The sequence below is a fragment of the Calliopsis andreniformis genome, unplaced genomic scaffold (assembly GCF_051401765.1).
Source record: "Calliopsis andreniformis isolate RMS-2024a unplaced genomic scaffold, iyCalAndr_principal scaffold0150, whole genome shotgun sequence".
Lineage (NCBI taxonomy): Eukaryota > Metazoa > Arthropoda > Insecta > Hymenoptera > Andrenidae > Calliopsis > Calliopsis andreniformis.
Genome location: NW_027480559.1, coordinates 222501 through 232500, shown reverse-complemented (window position 1 = coordinate 232500; position 10000 = coordinate 222501). Strand labels below are relative to the sequence as shown.

Genomic DNA, 10000 nt, shown 5'->3' with positions numbered 1-10000 from the left:
TTCGCTGCAACACCCGCCGCTGCCACGGTCATCTTCGCTCTGTACATTCGCTTCTGGCTGCTTGCGTGAGGCTCCTTGTAAGAAAGGGGGAACGCGCAAAGGGAAAGGAAAGGAAGCCCGCCAGTTCGAGAAGAACGTTTCTTTTTTTTTCCGTCGTGAGTACGCTGCCGATAGTTACAACGCTAGCGTGAGGTGTCGATCACCGATGTCATCGGGCAACATGATCGGGGTCTTGCATGCAATTTCGCATGGAGGACATTGTCCCGTCGTTGCGCGATGCTTCGTCGCACCCGCCGTTGTACGTACGCGCGGCATCTTCGATGGAGCGAAACTGTTCCTTCTCGACTGCCTGCGTGAGGCTTTGTCCCAGCGTTTACAAAGAGCCCGCCAGTTTGGGATGTATCGTTCCCTCCTCGGCGCGTAAGCATTGCGTCGATATATATAGCGCTTGCGTGAGGTGCATCTCCGATAGCCCCGTCGCCACAGCATGATATCGGGGTCTTTCATATCTTATGGAAGACATGGTCCCGTCGCTGCGCGATGTTTCGGTCACACACCCGCCGCTAATATATACGGTGCATACTCGCGCGGCAGAGAGAGGAGAGAGAGCGTGCTTGCCAGCTGCTTGCGCGAGGCTGCGCCCGTTTCTCCTATTTTCGGTGGGAATAATGAAAAGCGAGCGAAGAAGAGGTTAAGGAGAATAACCGATATGAGCGCACGAGTGCGAAAGCAAACGTTTTCCCATTCGCATCCCGCTCCCGGTGTTTCTTCGTCTCTTTACCTCGTTGTTCTCTCCGAACCGTCCAGCGGATGTGGACCCTCTCTTGAGAAAGAGAGGGCCCGGGTAACCTAGGACGCGACACGTATCCCGCGTCGATGTGCGGCCGTAGGGTACGTATTCCTGCCGTGTGAACAACAACTGTGGACCGGCTGTTAACAGCTTCGACTTTCGTGAGTCTGACTCCCAAGAATAATGGAATTTGTGTGTGAATTTAAGGGGATGAGAAAGACCGATCGAAGCCGGCTGCGAAGTCCGTTCTAATCGGCTATCCAAATCAGGAGGGGAATACGTACGTGCAGGGCGCTGCGACAATAAAATGGGGGGTGTCGTTTCAGAGGAGAACACCGTGGATGTACGTGGTTCACTTGATCGGGGTATCCCCGTCGGCTCCATCGTACTCTCCAGGTTGATCCTAGGTTTTTAAATGTACTCTACGCCTGGCCGTTACGGGAACCGTTCGCAATTGCGTGGCGGTCTCCGTGCGGAACCGCATCCCAGAGACCCCTGTGTCGTCACTTTCGTTCGTTCGGACGAAGTGTCGCGACGCCCGAACCTCCATCGACCGTGTGCTAGTTGGAGGCGCGGGTCTCGGATTCTTCCGAACCCGAGAACTATATACGAGTATGATATATATATATACATGAACACAGAATATTAAAATACAACCCTGAACGGTGGATCACTTGGCTCGTGGGTCGATGAAGAACGCAGCTAATTGCGCGTCAACGTGTGAACTGCAGGACACATGAACATCGACATTTCGAACGCACATTGCGGTCCACGGATACAATTCCTGGACCACGCCTGGCTGAGGGTCGTTCACGTAACCTTAAGACTGCTTACGTTGGCATCTCGGTGTCACGTACGAGCGATTGTTGGACCGTTCGTCGGCGTTTGCCGCGGTCGCACGAAAACAAGCGAGAATACGCTCTAGACGTCATGGAGGGAAGAAGGTTGTGTGTACGCGGCAGATGACTGGAGACATCGTCGTCATCGTCGTTGCTTTGTCGTTCCGGACTTGCGTGAGTGCTAATTTTCACACGGCGTCGTGAGTCGCTTAATTTGTCGACCGCCCGTGTGTGTATGTGCACCGCTCCGGACGCAAGCGCGCGGACGTACGATCATCGACCAGCCTCCGTGTCTCGCCAAATACCCTCGTGATTGTTAACAGACAGCGTTCGCTTTTCGTGCGAGTTTTCATCCGCGCTCCCGACGTAGTCTGAAATGATGCGTGTAAGAAAGAGGCGTGCGTAACCCGCAACGACACACAAGAGAGTTTGTCGTGAGACTACAGAGAAGGACAATGAAAGGGTGTGCGAGTGAGCATGAACACGAGATCGCGTATACCCCACCCGTGTAGTGTGGTGAAGAAATGTATGACGAGAAACAGAGCCCCAGGGATTCTAGAGGGATCGTCTTGTTGCAGGAACAACGCGAAAAGGAGGCACTCATTCGTCGAAACGATGAAGTTCCGGGATGCATCTTCCCCGGCCACGTTTCGGTCGAGTCGTTTGTGGCTCCGTGAATGTGTTGTGTTGTACTACAACTTGTTTCTGTATCCTGAATCCTCTTTGGCGAGGCTTACACAGCCGCCATATATATGACTCATCACATAGGGATGACTTCTCTCCTAGAAGGAGGAGGTGGAAAGGTAGCAGCGTCCGGTCGCCCCATGTCTTCGCGTTAGTCGATCGCCGAGAGAGACCGCGCGTCAAGTCCGGTCGTCCAGTCCACGAAAGCTATACAAAAAGCAAGCGGACGGGCGTTAAACCATACCGGCAGTCGCCTGGCGAGAGTCTCTCTCCTTTAGATCGAATTAAACGAGACGCGAAGATGCTTTGGTGTGGCGCATTAAGGACGATGTGACTTACTTTCCGCTGATCACTTCTGGCGAATTACGAGGAGCTTCCTTACCTTTGGAAACGCTGCTGTTGCGTTACGACAACATATTCCGAAGGCACACGGCGAAGTTGGGACGACGCATCGAACATGATCTCAAGTCTCTCTCTCATTTCCCATTTCTCGTAACATTCGTTCACACACTCTGCCTGGTCCGCTTCTCTCGGTTGTGTGCCCCCGTTGTACGAGGATTACGCCACAGCTTCTTTCGTCATTTTTACACATATATAAAATATATCACTCTACGTGTGTGATATATTTAACACGTATACGACGACCTCAGAGTAGGCGAGATTACCCGCTGAATTTAAGCATATTACTAAGCGGAGGAAAAGAAACTAACAAGGATTTCCTTAGTAGCGGCGAGCGAACAGGAAAGAGCCCAGCACTGAATCCCGCGGTACTGCCGCAGGGAAATGTAGTGTTCGGGAGGATCCGTTTATCCCGTGACGTTGCATCGCGTCCAAGTCCATCTTGAATGGGGCCATTTACCCATAGAGGGTGCCAGGCCCGTAGCGACCGGTGCGCGTCTCGGGAGGGTCTCTCCTTAGAGTCGGGTTGCTTGAGAATGCAGCCCTAAGTGGGTGGTAAACTCCATCTAAGGCTAAATACAACCACGAGACCGATAGCGAACAAGTACCGTGAGGGAAAGTTGAAAAGAACTTTGAAGAGAGAGTTCAAGAGTACGTGAAACCGTTCAGGGGTAAACCTGAGAAACCCAAAAGTTCGAAAGGGGAGATTCATCGTCGACAAATGCTGGCTCCCGTTGGTGCGCGAAACCCCGAAAGGGGTGTCCGTCGCTTTTCCGCAAGGAGGGCGCACGGATGTTACGGCCAACGGCGAACGTTCCGGCTACGTAGACGTGCACTTCTCCCCTAGTAGGACGTCGCGACCCGTTGCGTGTCGGTCTACGGCCCGGGCGGTTAGACCGTTGCGTCGCCTTGTGCGTGCGCGACGGACCCTCGGTGACCCGACCGGCTGCGCGACGGTGTTCCCCCAGATGGTATCGGGCCGCAACCAGTCTTCTCATTCGAACGGTGCGTCAGGCCCGCCGCAAGCTCGGTCAGCTTTGTTTGCCCTGTGGTACGGACGTCTTTCCCGTTCACGGGCCTGGCCAGCTGTTAGCCGGCGGAGCCCTCGGACTGGCCAAGCTTTGAATTACCTGTCGGCGGCGCTATTGCTTTGGGTACTCTCAGGACCCGTCTTGAAACACGGACCAAGGAGCCTAACATGTGCGCGAGTCATTGGGATGAGTAAACCTAAAGGCGAAATGAAAGTGAAGGTCGTCCTTTGCGTCGGCCGAGGGAGGATGGGCGCTGCATAGTGCTCCGCACTCCCGGGGCGTCTCGTTCTCATTGCGAGAAGAGGCGCACCTAGAGCGTACACGTTGGTACCCGAAAGATGGTGAACTATGCCTGGTCAGGACGAAGTCAGGGGAAACCCTGATGGAGGTCCGTAGCGATTCTGACGTGCAAATCGATCGCTGGAACTAGGTATAGGGGCGAAAGACTAATCGAACCATCTAGTAGCTGGTTCCCTCCGAAGTTTCCCTCAGGATAGCTGGCACTCACTCCTCCGTTCCTTCGGGGACGCGTCGAGTCTCATCTGGTAAAGCGAATGATTAGAGGCCTTGGGGCCGAAACGACCTCAACCTATTCTCAAACTTTAAATGGGTGAGATCTCTGGCTTGCTTGGTTCATTGAAGCCACGAGATTTCGGATTAGAGTGCCAAGTGGGCCAATTTTGGTAAGCAGAACTGGCGCTGTGGGATGAACCAAACGCAGAGTTAAGGCGCCTAAGTCGACGTTTATGGGATACCATGAAAGGCGTTGGTTGCTTAAGACAGCAGGACGGTGGCCATGGAAGTCGGAATCCGCTAAGGAGTGTGTAACAACTCACCTGCCGAAGCAACTAGCCCTGAAAATGGATGGCGCTGAAGCGTCGCGCCTATACTCTGCCGTCAGCGGCAAGTGGGGAGGGACGGTGCCATTACTGGTGACCGTCCTCCATGAAGCCCTGACGAGTAGGAGGGTCGCGGCGGTGTGCGCAGAAGGGTCTGGGCGTGAGCCTGCCTGGAGCCGCCGTCGGTGCAGATCTTGGTGGTAGTAGCAAATACTCTAGCGAGACCCTGGAGGACTGACGTGGAGAAGGGTTTCGTGTGAACAGCCGTTGCACACGAGTCAGTCGATCCTAAGCCCTAAGAGAAATCCTATGCAAATGTGGTGTCCTAAAATCAATGTCTGCAAACATATTATTATACAAAGAGATAAATTGAAAGATAAAAAAAAGAGACACACACACGTTGGGCGAAAGGGAATCCGGTTGCTATTCCGGAACCCGGCAGCGGAACCGTTTAACATCCGGGCCCTCATTGAGTGTTCGTCGGGGTAACCCAAAATGACCTGGAGAAGCCGTCGGGAGATCTGGGAAGAGTTTTCTTTTCTGTATAAGCGTTCGAGTTCCCTGGAAACTTCTAGCAAGGAGATAGGGTTCGGAACGCGAAGAGCACCGCAGTTGCTGCGGTGTCTGGATATTCCCCTCGGACCTTGAAAATCCAGGAGAGGGCCACGGGAGGTCTCGCGCCGGTTCGTACCCATATCCGCAGCAGGTCTCCAAGGTCAAGAGCCTCTAGTCGATAGATTAATGTAGGTAAGGGAAGTCGGCAAATTGGATCCGTAACTTCGGAATAAGGATTGGCTCTGAGGAGCGGGGCGTGTCGGGCTTGGTCGGGAAGCGGGTCTGGCTGACGTGCCGGGCCTGGGCGAGGTGAAGGGTCTTAGACTTCGGTCGACGTCCTGGGATCCGAACTCGGTCCCGTGCCTTGGCCTCCCGCGGATCTTCCTTGCTGCGAGGCTTCCGCGTCGGTTCAGCCGTCGCGTGTCGTTTCTTCGGCCGCCATTCAACGCTCGGCTCAGAACTGGCACGGACCAGGGGAATCCGACTGTCTAATTAAAACAAAGCATTGCGATGGCCCCCGCGGGTGTTGACGCAATGTGATTTCTGCCCAGTGCTCTGAATGTCAACGTGAAGAAATTCAAAAAAGCGCGGGTAAACGGTGAGGCCGTCGTTTGAGGTGTCGGGCGTGTGTCACTCACGACTAGTATCCGAGACGAGTCCTCTTTGCAGACCACACGCCGTTTACCCCTAAAACTGGTCGTTGCCTGCCCAATCCCACATCCGTGGGTAACGGATGGCGCGGCCAGTAACTAGATGTGTGGTAGAGGTTCGCGGTAAGCGTCCTCGGCGGTAACTCATCAAACGTGGCTTGGGAAGCCTTGCCGACATGAGTATCTTGGGGGAGGGGGAGCCCCACCGTGCTGGCTAACGGTGCCCCCTCATCGGTGTTGGCCTCTGAGGGGCAGCTGGCTTCGAGAGGACAGGATTACAGGGATCTCGTGCCATAAGTGACGCGCATGTGCCCTTAAGGGGGGGACACTTCGGTGTACCTCCCCAGACGCAGCCCACAGGGCGTTTGAGGTGTCGGAGGATCGGCATTGAGCCGACCGCTAGTATCCGAGCCCTGCCGGTATCAGTCGTCTGGCGGTGCCGCCTGCCGTACCAGCGCGCAAAGTCAGAGGAGTAGGGCGGTGTCTGAGCTTCCTACGTTTGAAGGGTGTGATTGTCCGGTGGTACGCAGAGTTCCGCCTTAACGTGCCATGTAAGGGAGAATCCCCGGTTTGCACCCCTAGTCTAGCGTAATAAGGATGCCGGCATCGCAGCAACACCCGCCGGGAATACGGCTGGGGGGTCTGACCAACCCCCCAGACCCCCCGGTGGCGGTCGTCCCTATGACTCTCTTAAGGTAGCCAAATGCCTCGTCATCTAATTAGTGACGCGCATGAATGGATTAACGAGATTCCCTCTGTCCCTATCTACTTCCCTCAGGGGCTGCAGCTTGCTGCAGTACGGGATTTGGCGATCCCGAGGTGCCCGAGCTCCATACCGTAAACCCCTGGCGTCGCAGCGACCCATCGGGACTTGTCCCGGTGGTACGTGGCGTCAGTGGGAGCGGGGGTCTTGCCTTAACCGGCCGGACCGCGAGGAGATAAACCTCTATAATAAATCCCTAACCCTAAGCTATGGCGCGCGGTGATGGGGTACGCGTCTCGCTTGCCGAACGCGTGGCTGGTGGGAGCACCGGTCGTTAGCGGCCAACCTCGGGATACCTGGCGACCTCCTGAGTGAATGAGCCTTCTCCCCGGAAAGGGCGTCACCCGGGGAGTGACGTGTGGATCGTCCCTGCTCGTGGGAACTTTATGGAGCAACAAAAGAAACCTGGGGATGGGGGGGGTACTAGTCGAGGAGCTGTAGCGAGGCATGGGCGAAGCCTCAGCGTGGGTAAGAGGCAGCGTACGGGTGAAGGTGGGACTGAGTATGATAGCGATGACGATGTGAGTGTGTTACGTGAGATTGGTATGAAAGTGAGGAAGCACGTGTTCAATGAAGCGAGTCGTGTGACCAAGTCGTCGAGTGAATTTTTATTAGGATGTGTGAGTGAGTATGAAGAGTTGTTCATGAATCTGTTGCGAAAGAATGAGCGATTGGAAGGACGTTTGGAAGAGTGTGAGAAGAGAATTGTGCAAACGATGCGTGCGAGTAGTCCGGGTATTAGTTATGCGAGAATGGCTGCTGAGAGTTCGAGGCGTACGGTGGATGAGAGTACGAGTGCTAGTGTGACTGCGAGCCCGAGTGTGAGTATGAGAATGACTGAGACACCGAGAGCGAAGGCATATGCTGTGGTTGTGAAAGCGAAGGATGACAGTAGTAAGATGACGAGTGAGCAGGTGAAAGAGAAAGTGATGCGTGAAGTGAGTGGAATCTTGAATGTACGTGTGAAAGCAGTGCGGAAAACAAGGAGTGGTGGTGTAGCGATTGAAGCTGCGGGTGTGAAAGATTTGTTGGCGTTGCGTGGATGTAAGAAATTTGATGAAATTGGATTGAAGGTCGAAGCGCCGAAAAAGATAGGTCCTAAGTTGATTGTGTTTGATGTGCCGAATGAGATGACGAGTGAAGAGTTTCTGACTGAGTTGTATGTGAAGAATGTAAAGTCAGCGACTGCGTGTGTGCCTGAGAGTGAGTTCAGAAGTAGAGTGAGAGTTGTGACGCGAATGAACAGAAAGGGTATGGATGTGGGGAATGTTGTGATAGAAGTGAACAAAGCTGTGCGAGATATTATAATGACAGAAGAAAGAGTATATGTGAAGTGGAGAGCGTGCAAAGTGCGTGACTTTGTAAGTGTGTTGAGGTGTCATAAGTGTTATGCCTTTGGGCATATGATGCGTGAGTGTCCAGTGAAGGAGCGCCTGTGCCAGAAGTGTGGTGAGAGTGGGCATTTGAGGAATGACTGCAAGAGTGAACGTGAGAGTTGTAGGAACTGCAGAATGAAAGGTTGTAAAAGTGACCACCCGGTTCTGTCCGTTGAATGTCCGGAGTATGTGAGGATGCTTGTACGTGAGAAGATGCGAATAAGTGATGACTAGTAGACGTTTACGTGTGTTACAGTGTAATTGTCAGCGAGCGTATGCGGTTATGTGTGATTTGGGTGGTGTGATGAGTCAGCATGGTGTGAATGTAGCGCTGCTGCAGGAGCCGTATGTAGCGAATGGAGGTGTGAGAGGTCTACCGGCTGGATGGGATGTGTATGTATGTGAGAGTGAAACTGTCAAGGCGGCTGTGGTGGTGCGGGATGTATGTGTAGAATCAATGTGTGTACGTGAGTGTACTGATGAGTATGGAGTGTGTGTGTGGTTGAAGGGAGACTTTGGCGAGATGTATGTGGTCTCCATGTACTGTCGGTATGGCCGAGACATTGAGCCGTACTTGACGTATATGGAGAGAGTGAGAGCGTGTACGACTGGAAAACGAGTGTTGATTGGTATGGATGCGAATGCGGTCTCCCCCCTGTGGTATAGCAAGGGGCGGGGCCGCAGCAGAGAGAATGAGATGCGTGGGAGAATACTTGAGGAGTGGATCTTGGCGAATGGTATGTGTATATTAAATGAACCGAGTGAATATTATACGTTTTCGGGAATGAGAGGGGAGAGCGATATCGATGTGACGTTGGTGAATGAGGAATACGCTGGGTGTCGGTATGAGTGGGAAATCAAGCATGATTGGGGTATAAGTGATCACAATATTATTGTGATTGATATGTTGTGTAAAGTGAATGATGAAGGAGCGAGTGTTGAGTATAAGAGATGGTCGTGTAAGGATGCGGACTGGGAGGAGTATGAGAATGATTTGAGAGAATGTGCTAGCATGCATGAAGTGGATTTTGACGGAGTGAATGCGAACAGTATGCTTGAGAGTGTGATGTCGTGGATCCGGGATGTGAATGAGAGACGTTTGAGGGAAATAAAGCGAGTGAATGTTAAGAGAATTGCGTGGTGGACGTCTGAGTTGAGTAAGCTGAAGAGAAAGGTGAGAAAGTGTAGAAGAGAGTGGCAGAGAGCGCGAAAGAGGAATGGTGAGAATGAAGATGAGAGAAAAGTAGAATACAAAAGATTGCTGAATGTGTATAAAAGAGAGATGTGGAGAGTGAAAGAAGAGAGTTGGAGGGATTTCGTCGGTCTCTCTTCCAATCTGGATCCCTGGGGGCCTGTGTACAAGATATGTCGTGGTATGACTGGTAGAGAGAGATTGAGTTCGATGAAAGTGGATGGTGTGGCAACGCGTGGATGGAGAGAGTGTGCGAATGTGCTTATGGAACGGTTCTTCCCAGAGTCGCGAATGAGTGATATAGAACGAGTGCGTGTGGAGAATGATGCGAGTGTAAGAGAATTTGAATGGAGTGAAGTGGAAGATGCGGTAGAAAGGATGAAATTGCGTAAGGCACCTGGTTTGGATGGAGTGAATGCCGAGATGCTGCGAGTGATATGGCGAGCGATTCCGGAATGTTTGAAGAGATTGTATGATGTGTGCTTGAGTACGGCGTGTTTTCCGAGTGAGTGGAAGAAGGCGAGTGTGGTTGTGCTGCTGAAGTCTCCCGAGAAAGTGCGGTCGGACCCTGCGTCCTATAGACCGATTTGCTTGCTGTCTGTGCTTGGAAAAGTGTTGGAGCGAATGATGGTGTGTCGATTGGAGCGAAAGGTGGGTGAACGAATGTGTGACGAGCAGCATGGGTTCCGAAAGGGTAGATCGACTGAAAGTGCGTGGATGTGTGTGAAGAAGTATGTGCAAGAGAGTGAACGTAAGTATGTTTTAGGTGTGTTTGTTGATTTTAAAGGTGCGTTTGATAATTTAGAGTGGGTTCGTGTGATTGAAAAATTAACCGAGGTTGGATGTGAGGAGATTGGTCTGTGGAGAGATTATTTCAGCGGT

At 52.7% G+C, this 10000-nt stretch overlaps 1 non-coding gene and 1 pseudogene across 1 annotated transcript; both read left to right on the top strand.

Annotated features, from left to right (window-relative positions):
• The first annotated feature begins 1444 nt into the window (after nt 1-1444).
• On the top strand, nt 1445-1599 carry LOC143187702 (5.8S ribosomal RNA). The gene has a single exon (XR_013003262.1). It is a non-coding gene; the product is annotated as a 5.8S ribosomal RNA (ribosomal RNA).
• Nucleotides 1600-2954: 1355 nt separating this feature from the next.
• Nucleotides 2955-6585, top strand: LOC143187700 (large subunit ribosomal RNA; annotated as a pseudogene).
• Nucleotides 6586-10000: the final 3415 nt, after the last annotated feature.